Consider the following 9833-nt stretch of genomic DNA (forward strand, 5'->3'; position numbering starts at 1 on the left):
AAATGTATGTTAAGCATGATGTAGTGATGTGCAATAAGGGGTGGAATGTTATGGTTTTGTGATTTTTGTTGTTGGTATTCCACATCATTACATCATGTAAAGCACAGGCAGTTAAAGAGTTAATTCCCTGGTTATTGCAAACTGCCTTTTTTGGTGTGTGGCCCTCCGAGGGGGATCGGAGGAGGTGCACGCCCCAGGGGTCTTTGCGTTGGAGGGGGCGGGGTGAAGCCGCCTGGGAGACGCGGGGTCTGTTCCTTCCTGCGCGGCGGAGAAAGCACATGGTCCTCCTGCAGTTTACTGCGTAAGATTTTCAGCCTGTAAACTCTCTGTTACAATTCTACTAGCCTCATTTTTGATATATTTAGTAAAATTAGTTGTTCCTCCTCAGATTGGTGCCGCTGTTTTTGTGTTAGATCCGCCTATGAGTCCCCTGCTTTTCCCTTCTTCCCATTGTTTCCCCAGGGTGTGGGTCCGCGGCTTCCCTGCCGTTTTAGCCGCTGGACCGCCCGGGGCCGGCCCCCACCCGCCGACAATTTTTTTTTTCCTTTCCTCTTTTCCCTTCTTTTTTTTTCTTTCGGGCCTGTCTCCCTTGTCACGGACGCAGACCCTTAGATAATACCGTGACAGTGGGTAAAGTTTCTGTTCAATGCATCCAACATCAGTAGGTCAGCATGTAAAGTTATGCATGTTACTACATCTGTATAATTTTTGTTGCTGAGCTCGCTCAGTGTATTTGCTAAGGTCCACCTTTGGATCTGCACACATGTTCTTTGATTTCATCTCTGTTTTGGCTGGGTTGACTTGTCTGCATCAGCAAGTGATTCAGCACGGTGCAGGCAGCTCAGCAGATCAATGCATCTGATGCTGAGGTCCTTATATTGGACTATGTATTGTTCAGGTTTTATATCAGACTCTGGTTCATCGGTCCATATATCACTACTGTGTGTGTCTCAAAATTGGCTTCTGGTCTAGTTTAGTTTTCTTTGGAATAAATCTGTTTGTGTGCCTTAAGTCTGTTCTGTAATCCAAACCAGATCTGGTAAATGCAAAATTAAAAAAAAAAAAAGGGGTAGCAACTGACAGGGGTTGAGGTACTGTTTCTTTTGCACATCTTTGGCTGATTACATGAGTTCTTCTGGATAGTGTTCAAATGTAGTGAGTAGCTGAATTTAGTTTAAATTCACCTTTTTGACTTGACTGTATTTGAGCAAGGCAGACTCCTCACAGTTCAGAGGCAATTTACAAAAGCACTCCGTGCCAACTATCGACCATTAGTCGCTGGTTCCTGGGTCAGACACAGCACTTACTAATAAACCTGTGAATGAGTGCAGTATGTACTTGCATTAGATGCCATGCACATAAATCTGGGCATACAACCAGGTGTTCTGCAGCTGGCATCAGTACGTCAGCTCTGGGGCATTTCTTCATAGGTGTGATCTATACCTATTGCATCATCAGTCATATGATTAAAGTCTCATGACCAAAATACATTATCCTCTGACAAATATTGTGCAATTTTAGTTGTTCCATACTGGCTTATATACTTGCTGGACTGGACACAGCAATGTGGTGTTGGCTGATGATAGAACTGATTATGCAGATTGATACTCACTTCCAATTCTGTTTCTGTTAGGCAAATTAATACACCTCAGAGAAAAAATGTCTTGATAATCAGTTTTTATTCTCAAATAACTAGTCCAATTTTCTTCTAATGTAATCTAAATTTTCATTTGTATCTCTTTTGTTTTTTTTTTTTCTCATTAGAAAGGGGAAGGAAGTGGGGACCAGGGAGGAGAATTGCACTCAGCTAAAGGGGCCTGCTTTCTCCAGATTTTATGCTCATTGGATATCCTGTTTTATCAATGAAAGCTGCATACATGAATAAGATGGGTGTTCTATTTCATGTAATGATTCAAATGGAAGTGACTGTTTTGTTTGCTTGCTTTTATAAACGAGACAAGGTTTCATGATTTCAGGCATGCTTGAGGTGTCTAAGTTCAGGAATGAATTTTCACAGTTAGAAACTAAAACAAAAGGACAAAATACTACACTTTACCATCTGCCTTTAGCTTTGCAATTTGCAAACAATATGTCTGGCTACAACTGGCTGCTAGACTTTATTATTTCTAGTACTCAATTATTTTCTCAGTCTGTGCAGTGGCAGTGAAAATGGATGAATATAATTTGTTTAGGGGAAGAAAAAGCATCAGATATTCAACATCATAGAGGTGCCAGGACTCTGCTGTTGTCTAAAATATGTCTGAGAACTGTTACGCATGACAAATGCAACTGCACTTGAAGAACACACAAAGAGCTGTTTTTCAGCAAATGAGGGTGGAATTTTGTCCTTCATACTTGTCACGCTCTGCCCTGCAGTGGAAGCATCAGAAGCACATTCATAATTGAAATAGTTGGCTTGTGCTTGCTGAGATAAACAGTGCCTGTGACAGTCATCTGGTGTGTTGTCAGTGTGTGCCACAGGCTTGCAGTGGGTGTGATTTCATACCTCCCTCAGCCCCTCAGAGATGTGGATGGAAAAGTTGCTGAGAGAGCCTGGGACTTCATCTGCTAACATGCTCTCTTTCTTGTGTCTTGTTCAAAATCAGTTGATCACTTCATACACAAAAGGGTATGTTGTCATAAAAGTGTTTGTAACACTTACATTTTGACTTGAAATGCAAAAGAACAACACAAGCTATCCGGGCCTACCTTGCGCAAACCGTCTTCTGTCACTCGGGCACAATGTGGAGATGAGCTGCACTGTTGCAGGTGGTGTCACAGCACTGTGAAGCAGTGGTTAGGTTGGCATATGAAGTTGATCTGGTTTTATGGCCCTTCTCTGTTTCAGTAGACCTTGTCTATGTCCATTAGTGACCACTATCAAGCAATGGAGTATTGCTGCTGTAGAGCAATGGAGTGTTGTGTGCTTGATGTACACAGAATCAGGTTCAAGTCCTGCCTGGTTTTCTTCACCAGAGATAATGCTTAACTTGGGTCACAGCAAAATAACTTTTTGAAGAGTGGAAATAGAGAGATTTTCCCCACTTTTTAAAGTGTGGCAAATAGAGTTTGTGGAAAATAAATCTCCACAGAGAAAGGAGATGAGATGAGACTGCAAAGGCAAAAGCAGATACAGCTTTATTACTGTTCAGCATTGCTTTTCTAAGAGAAAAAAAAAAACGCTGAAAGAAACAATTACTTTTTGGGTTAAGTTGTGTGAAAAGAGAGTGATTCTGCTTTCTCTCCAGCTCCCAATAAACAAAGAATAAAACTTTGCAGAAGTTTTAAATATTTGTAATCCTTTGTAAAATGTACTTTTTTAATGTACTTTTTTTTTAGAATGTTGCTATGTAAAAGTGAGAATGTTCTGTAAAATTGAGTGCTTTATTGATATACTGTCTTAAAGGGGTAAAAAAAGAAAAAACCACAACACATTTCTATGAGATCCAACGGATGTTATGGTATTTAGATACATAGATTTAATAGGTAAATAAAATACACTATTATTATCCTGTGCTTAGTTAGTTCTTCCTGTATGTCACCTGACCTAGAAAAAGAAGTAACGCAGTGTTTGGATTAGTGCAAACTGTGAACGGCAGGCAGCATATTGTAGAGCATTCCTGCACTATTACGATGAACTGATTTGCTGCCATTTACTTCAGACTCTCCTTCCTATTTGTCAGCTGCCTGTCAAACTAGTTCAAAGGCTGCTTCAGTAGACCTTTTTCTTACCAATCCCACCCAAGAAAAATCTTTTCCTCTGTTCATTTAATTTTTCAGATCTGGAACTTCTCTTTTGTCTTGACCAAAAAATCCTCATTCTTTCTTTCTCTTGATTCCATTAGAAAACACATCTCTTCTGTCCAGCTCTTCAGAGTAATTCACAACACCCTTCACTATAGCTTATCAAGATAGGCAGCATGGCTTATGTCTGCATTAAGCCAGAATTGGAGAGCTTTGAAATGGAAACATGCAACTTCATACACAGACATCTGAATGTATTATACCTATTAACCAAATGATTCTCTTTCTGAGAAATATGTTGTTGTCATTTGAAAGTGCTGTTACATAAGATAGACCTGCTACATCAGAGTAATAATATATCATACAGGATTAAAGGTGCCTATTTCTCAGCTCTCCCTCTGCATTTTCGAGAGACTGTGACTGTCTTATTCTTGCAGTGAATTTCAGTACAGCTTTACTAGTAGCTCTAGTAGGTGGTCTGGAAAAGGTCAAGAGTCTGACGTCCTGCTCGTTCTGCAGTGTAACTTCTTCACAGTGTGTGAGGAAGGTTAGCGTCGAGTACAGTGCTTTCTGTATTTTCACAATAAGTTTAAGCTACAGTTTTATCTGGTGAAGGAAGAGCTTCAATGGACAACAATGTCACCTGCTCCTTCTGCTTTTTCATGTGTGCTTGGACCAGCTTTGCTCTGCCTTCCAGCCTCTGAGTCCACTCATGGCGAAGCCTGCGAAGAGAGGATGGGCACTTAGCAAGTACTGAGCCAATCCTTCAAATGCATCCAGGGCTTTTCAGCAGGACTGAAGCTTTCCTCTCTTTCATCACCACAGCACTTGTCCCGTATTTGTTTACCATCTACACATCTTTCCAGCTTGCTAGATAGGGAATGCTGGGGAGAAAAAGATAGTGCTGATGGTATCAGTGGGTGACACTGCTAGATTCCTAATGAGTCAAACAACTGCTGAAACTCTGTCAGCAAGAGGAGCTCTGTTTTTTCCTCTGGGGTATTCTCAATGCCACAGAGAAGCACATTGCCTATGTGGTAAGGTTATTCAATGTGAAAAGTGAAATTACAATTAATATCTTCTCTGCAACTCTACTGTAAAATGCTTTGGAGGAAAGCAAGCAGGACTTAATATATCTTCTTCTTCTTCTTCTTCTTCTTTTTTTTTTTTTTTTTTTTTTTACATTAAATAATAAAAAAAGATGGTGAAGATGTAGTCATTTAGGATCCAGAATCTCTGTAGACCTTGTATGTGTTTCATGAAAGGAATTGATGTCACATGCAAGAGGAGCCACATAGCTTCAAGGCACTGGTTTGTAACAGACAGAAGAGGACATCACTGGGTACCAGTACAAGATGTTGTTGGTTGGGTCATTTTCCAAAGGAAACATTATTAGGAAGCACCTGACCCAGCAGTGTTATAGGATTAGATGTCATATGGTAGTGCCAAATGTGTCATGTAATATATGGGCTTTTATTTTACATTTAATGTAGTAAAAAGAACAGCAGTTAATAATTTCATCTGAGAATAACTCAGCAGTAGCAGTTTCGCATTTATGCTTATGTTCATTTGGTTCCTGAGTTTGACTGCAGATTGTGTTCTAAACTCCCACTTGGTCTGCTCTCTATTGACTTTGCTATTCTCTCATTAGTATAGTTAAGCCTTGAAAAGCAGTGCAATTATTTAGTAAACATTTGCCATTCAGAGTGCTGCAGTTCCTTGTTAACTGGAGATCTAGAAGTCCCAGAGAGAGTGCCTGGCTTTACTTAGAGCCATTTAATTCTTCCAAGTGCCACTTGTATGAGGTAGTGAACCTGTACATTTTGTAATGACAGTATCTATTATCTCCTGAATGTCCCTTTAAAAAAAAAAAATAATCTTGGATCTATTTCAGTTGTGACCTGTAGTAATTGAGACCCATTCAAAGATCTTTTGCTACATTTTTTATCCTATTCAGACAAAATAATGAAAAAGCTTTTCACATTTTAACTCTGTGCAATTAAAAATATTATTGGCACATATAACTGCAATTGCCTTGTGATACCCTTTTGTATTAGGTTTTTTTTTTTTTTTTAAGCTAGAAGACAGAACTTTCCAGCCAAACACTTTCCTCGCTTTCTCTTCAAAAACTGAGTGATCTAGGTTTGAGAAATTTACTGGCTAGCTGGAATATCATACTATCATAGAAACACAAAATATTCTGAGTTGAAAGGGATCCACAAGGATCATTGACTCCAACTCTTATGTCCACATAGGATCAACTCAAATGTCTGAGAGTGTTGTCCAAACACTCCTTGAACTCTGGCGTCTTGTAGCTGTGACCACTGCTCCAGGGAGACTGTTCCATGCCCATTAACCACTGGTGAAGAGTATTATTGTCATAATCTGTCTGAACTGCCAACCTCTGATGCTGCTGGGACATACAGCCTACACAGATACTGATTTCCTCACCCTTAAGATGACAACAGTAGCTTCCTCCTTGGGTGTTAAGGTCAGAGTATCTTGGTACATTTTTTTAAAGACATAGTCCTTCACCTGTACATTCCAATTTCATGGAATCAATTTATACGAATGTACCAGTTCTGAGGAAACTTTATGTGGGAAAACCTTTCCAACTTCAAGAGGAAAGTCCACCAGAAAAGCACAAGAGAGACATGACTTTCTTATCCTGTTACACTGACTGTTAGGAGATTAACTTAATTTGTGGGAGACCTTGATTCAAACTTCTAAGTTGCAGCAGGTTGGTCATGTATTTGAGGCATCTGCCATAGTTGACTGGAGTATTTATATTACAGCCACAGCTCTTTCTAGGTAGTGAATGCTGTTTTATGCTGTTTTTGGCAAAATAGAAAGTAATGCAAATAATTGAATAACTGTCTACTTATTTGTTTTCTTTTGTACACGGGAATGATACTGAAATACGTTTCATGGAATAGGTAGGCTTTATTGTAACATTTCTAACCTTGGGGTTATATGATATAAAGGATTGTTAAAAATGATAAAGATGCTATGGATTTGTTTATACTACGCATTAAATGGGTGTTTCGTTTTCCCTTCAATTCAATATAATTTTATTTATTTGCTGTAGCTGTATTAGTTTCAGGTAAAATAACTGATATTTTCTAACTGTCACAAGACCTTGTGTCAAGGTGCTTTATTTTTATGTGGATATGCTCCAAGGCCTTTGAAGAATGTCCATGAGATTCAGAGGTGAGGGGTATCTGAGTTTCCATGCAGAAGAGTCATGGAAATCTGAGACAAGCAGCTGTGAGGGGAAAAGTGCCAAGGACCCAGAACACAATCTGTGCTATGAATAAAGTAGTACAATAAGGGGTTATCTTATTTTAAAGCACGTGATGACAGACCTGATCTCTTGGGCAAAAGAAAATACATGACTTACTTGTTCAGAGCACTTTTGCTTAACCTAGACTCTTCACTTTCTTGTTGCCTAGTTTGCTCTTGGATGACTTTTTCCCAGAAGTTCTTCAACTCTACTGTGTCATGACCATGCATCTTGTGGCGTTCAAAGTTGGTACACTTGCTCATTTTCTGAAAAGCAGTTTGGAGGTCAGAGCAGTCAGAAGATTAACTTGAGGCAGATACTACGTTGCTTAGCCCCTTGTGATTTCTTTCCTGTGAAGTGCTATTAAAATAAATATGTTACCCAAAGAGAAAAGGAAACTAATGCTTACTCTGCCTTGAAGCTGAATATCAGGCACTGAAGCATGCCTGTGGTGATAGTTAAATGCCATACCTATATTTTCAGTATGGAGTAATGACTATGCATGCCAGAGTTCTCTGAAATACTGAGTAAGCCTCAGTATGTGAGAAACTTTTTGTGTTTTGCAAGAATTTAGGAAAAATACTTTCAAATTTAACACTACAATTGCTGATGTTTAGATAAACTATAGTGAAAGATTTTCCCTTTTCCTTACCTCTGTAGTTTTAAAAGAGATCAGAGATGGCTGTTATCCAAGGGAAATGCATTGCTGTTAAATGATTCCTGTTACTGCTCGAAATGTGATCAGGCACAAAATATGCAGGGGAACTATGAATCTAAAGTTGAAGCACACAAAGTGCAAAGCCCTCAGGAGCTTGTTATCACCTTGTTCTTTAATTTATTAAAATTCAGACTTAAATGCTGCTAAAAGAGAGCAGTTAAAATGTAGACATCAGTTCCAATAAATGAGAAAAAGTATTCAGGGGAATTTCCTTGCTAAGTGTGTAGTATTCAAAAATAGATGGTTTATAATGCCCAGATATCTAAGACACTTTCTGACATGACCAAATATGTATTAGTGTCCAAAACTTAATGGTACTTTGAAAAGTTAAGTTTGGTTATTTATTCCCAAAGGAAATTGGAATATTTGTATCATATTCTGATCTTGTTGCTGGCCAAAATTGCTTTGCTATGAAATTAAATGAGTGTCATTGTTTTTATGATTTTTGTTAAGCATTATGTGCTTACCGTGGTGGAGACAACCATGAGTGGCTTGAAACATATCCAGTACCCCATGCTACTGCCCAGAACACCATATTAGGTCTCAAGAAACAAATCACAAGGCACTCCAGAAAGAATTGAGTCAGGTAATGGGATTTCAAAAATTCTCTTGTAAACACTTGGGCCAAAGATCATGACACTGAGTGGATTTATCATATCCCCTATCATGCACCAGCTTCTGGCAATGTCAAATTATAAAACAGATTGTTAAAAACTACGTTGGAAGCAATGAGCCACATAACACTGGGAGAAGCATTTGGCAGAAGCCACCTGGTGGTCAACACTAGAGGATCTACCAACCAAGATGGTCCTGCCCAATCCAGCTCCCTACATAATGTAGAGAGATGATGGCCCTGTAGTACATGTAAAGAGCATGTTGGGAAAAGAGGTTTGGGTCTTTCCAGCTTCTGGAAAGGGCACACCTCTCTGTTGAACTGTTTTTACTCAGGGACCTGGTTCCACTTGGTGGGTAATGCAGAAAAATAGGGATGTTCAATGTGTACCACAAGGGAATTTGATGTTGGGGGAGTGCAGTCAGTAATTCCATATATATATATGTGGAATATATATATGTGTGTGTATGTGTGTTTAATGCATGTTAATTATTGTTTGTATACATATTAAATATGATGTAGTGATGTGGAATAAGGGGTCAATTGTCATGGTTTTATTTCTGTTTTCAGTATTCCATATGGTAACTCTCTGGGAGTTAAAGAGTTAATTCTCCAGCTCCGTGGATTGCAGTGGTGAAGAAGGTATCCCAAAGAGGAACGAACTTCTGCAAATGTTAGTCTGGCATGTTTCTTGGAGTCTTTGGAAGCCAAGGACATTTGGCTTGGTAATAATTCCTAGAAATGTCAGTAATAAATGAATATTTCACATGGGATCAATGTGATCCTTGTTAAGACAAATTCTTTATGTAAGACTTCTGAAGATTATGACATCTGGCATTATTAGCCTGCATCTCTCATATTGTGAAATGTCAGTGCTTGTTTTTTGTGAACCTCATGTTACAGCATCTATGTATAGAAAGTTTGGATTACGTGTACACTGTGTAATACTTTTTTTTTTTTTTAATTGAAGGATTCTACTTAGGAGATTGCTTTCTGAGTCCTCATTACTGCTCTAGAGAACTTAGGTTAGTATTATTACTTTTGTTCAGCTTGTTTCTGTTCTCTTTCAAATGTCCTAATAAAAGAAAATGGAATTACACTGACATTTTTATTTAATTCTGGCAAACAAGCTTGTTCTCGATTCCTTCCCTCAGATACCTCAGTGTTCAGATTAAAAAAGCAGGACTGATTTTGACTTCTTTGCCAGTCAAAAACAATGTTTCCCTCTGATACCTCAGCATTCCGTTAAAAAAAGCAGGACTGTTTTTGACTTCTGTCAGTCAAAAAGACTGTTTCTTAGAATCACTGTACTTGACTTACCTGAGTGGAAAGTGAACAAGGAAAAAGAATTCTTTCTTATCTTTATTTATATTCAACTAGTGAGAAATCATCACAGATAAATTAAAGGAAAATTGAGGAGGCATTTTCCTGGTTACCGATGGCAGGGTGATTTAACATGCTTTTCCACTGATGCA

General features: G+C 38.7%; 1 long non-coding RNA gene across 1 annotated transcript; it reads left to right on the top strand.

Annotated features, from left to right (window-relative positions):
• On the top strand, positions 265-9474 carry LOC110390247. The gene is made up of 3 exons (XR_002433653.1): positions 265-301; positions 8199-8331; positions 8929-9474. It is a non-coding gene; the product is annotated as an uncharacterized LOC110390247 (long non-coding RNA).

This window comes from Numida meleagris, chromosome Z (genome assembly GCF_002078875.1).
Source record: "Numida meleagris isolate 19003 breed g44 Domestic line chromosome Z, NumMel1.0, whole genome shotgun sequence".
Lineage (NCBI taxonomy): Eukaryota > Metazoa > Chordata > Aves > Galliformes > Numididae > Numida > Numida meleagris.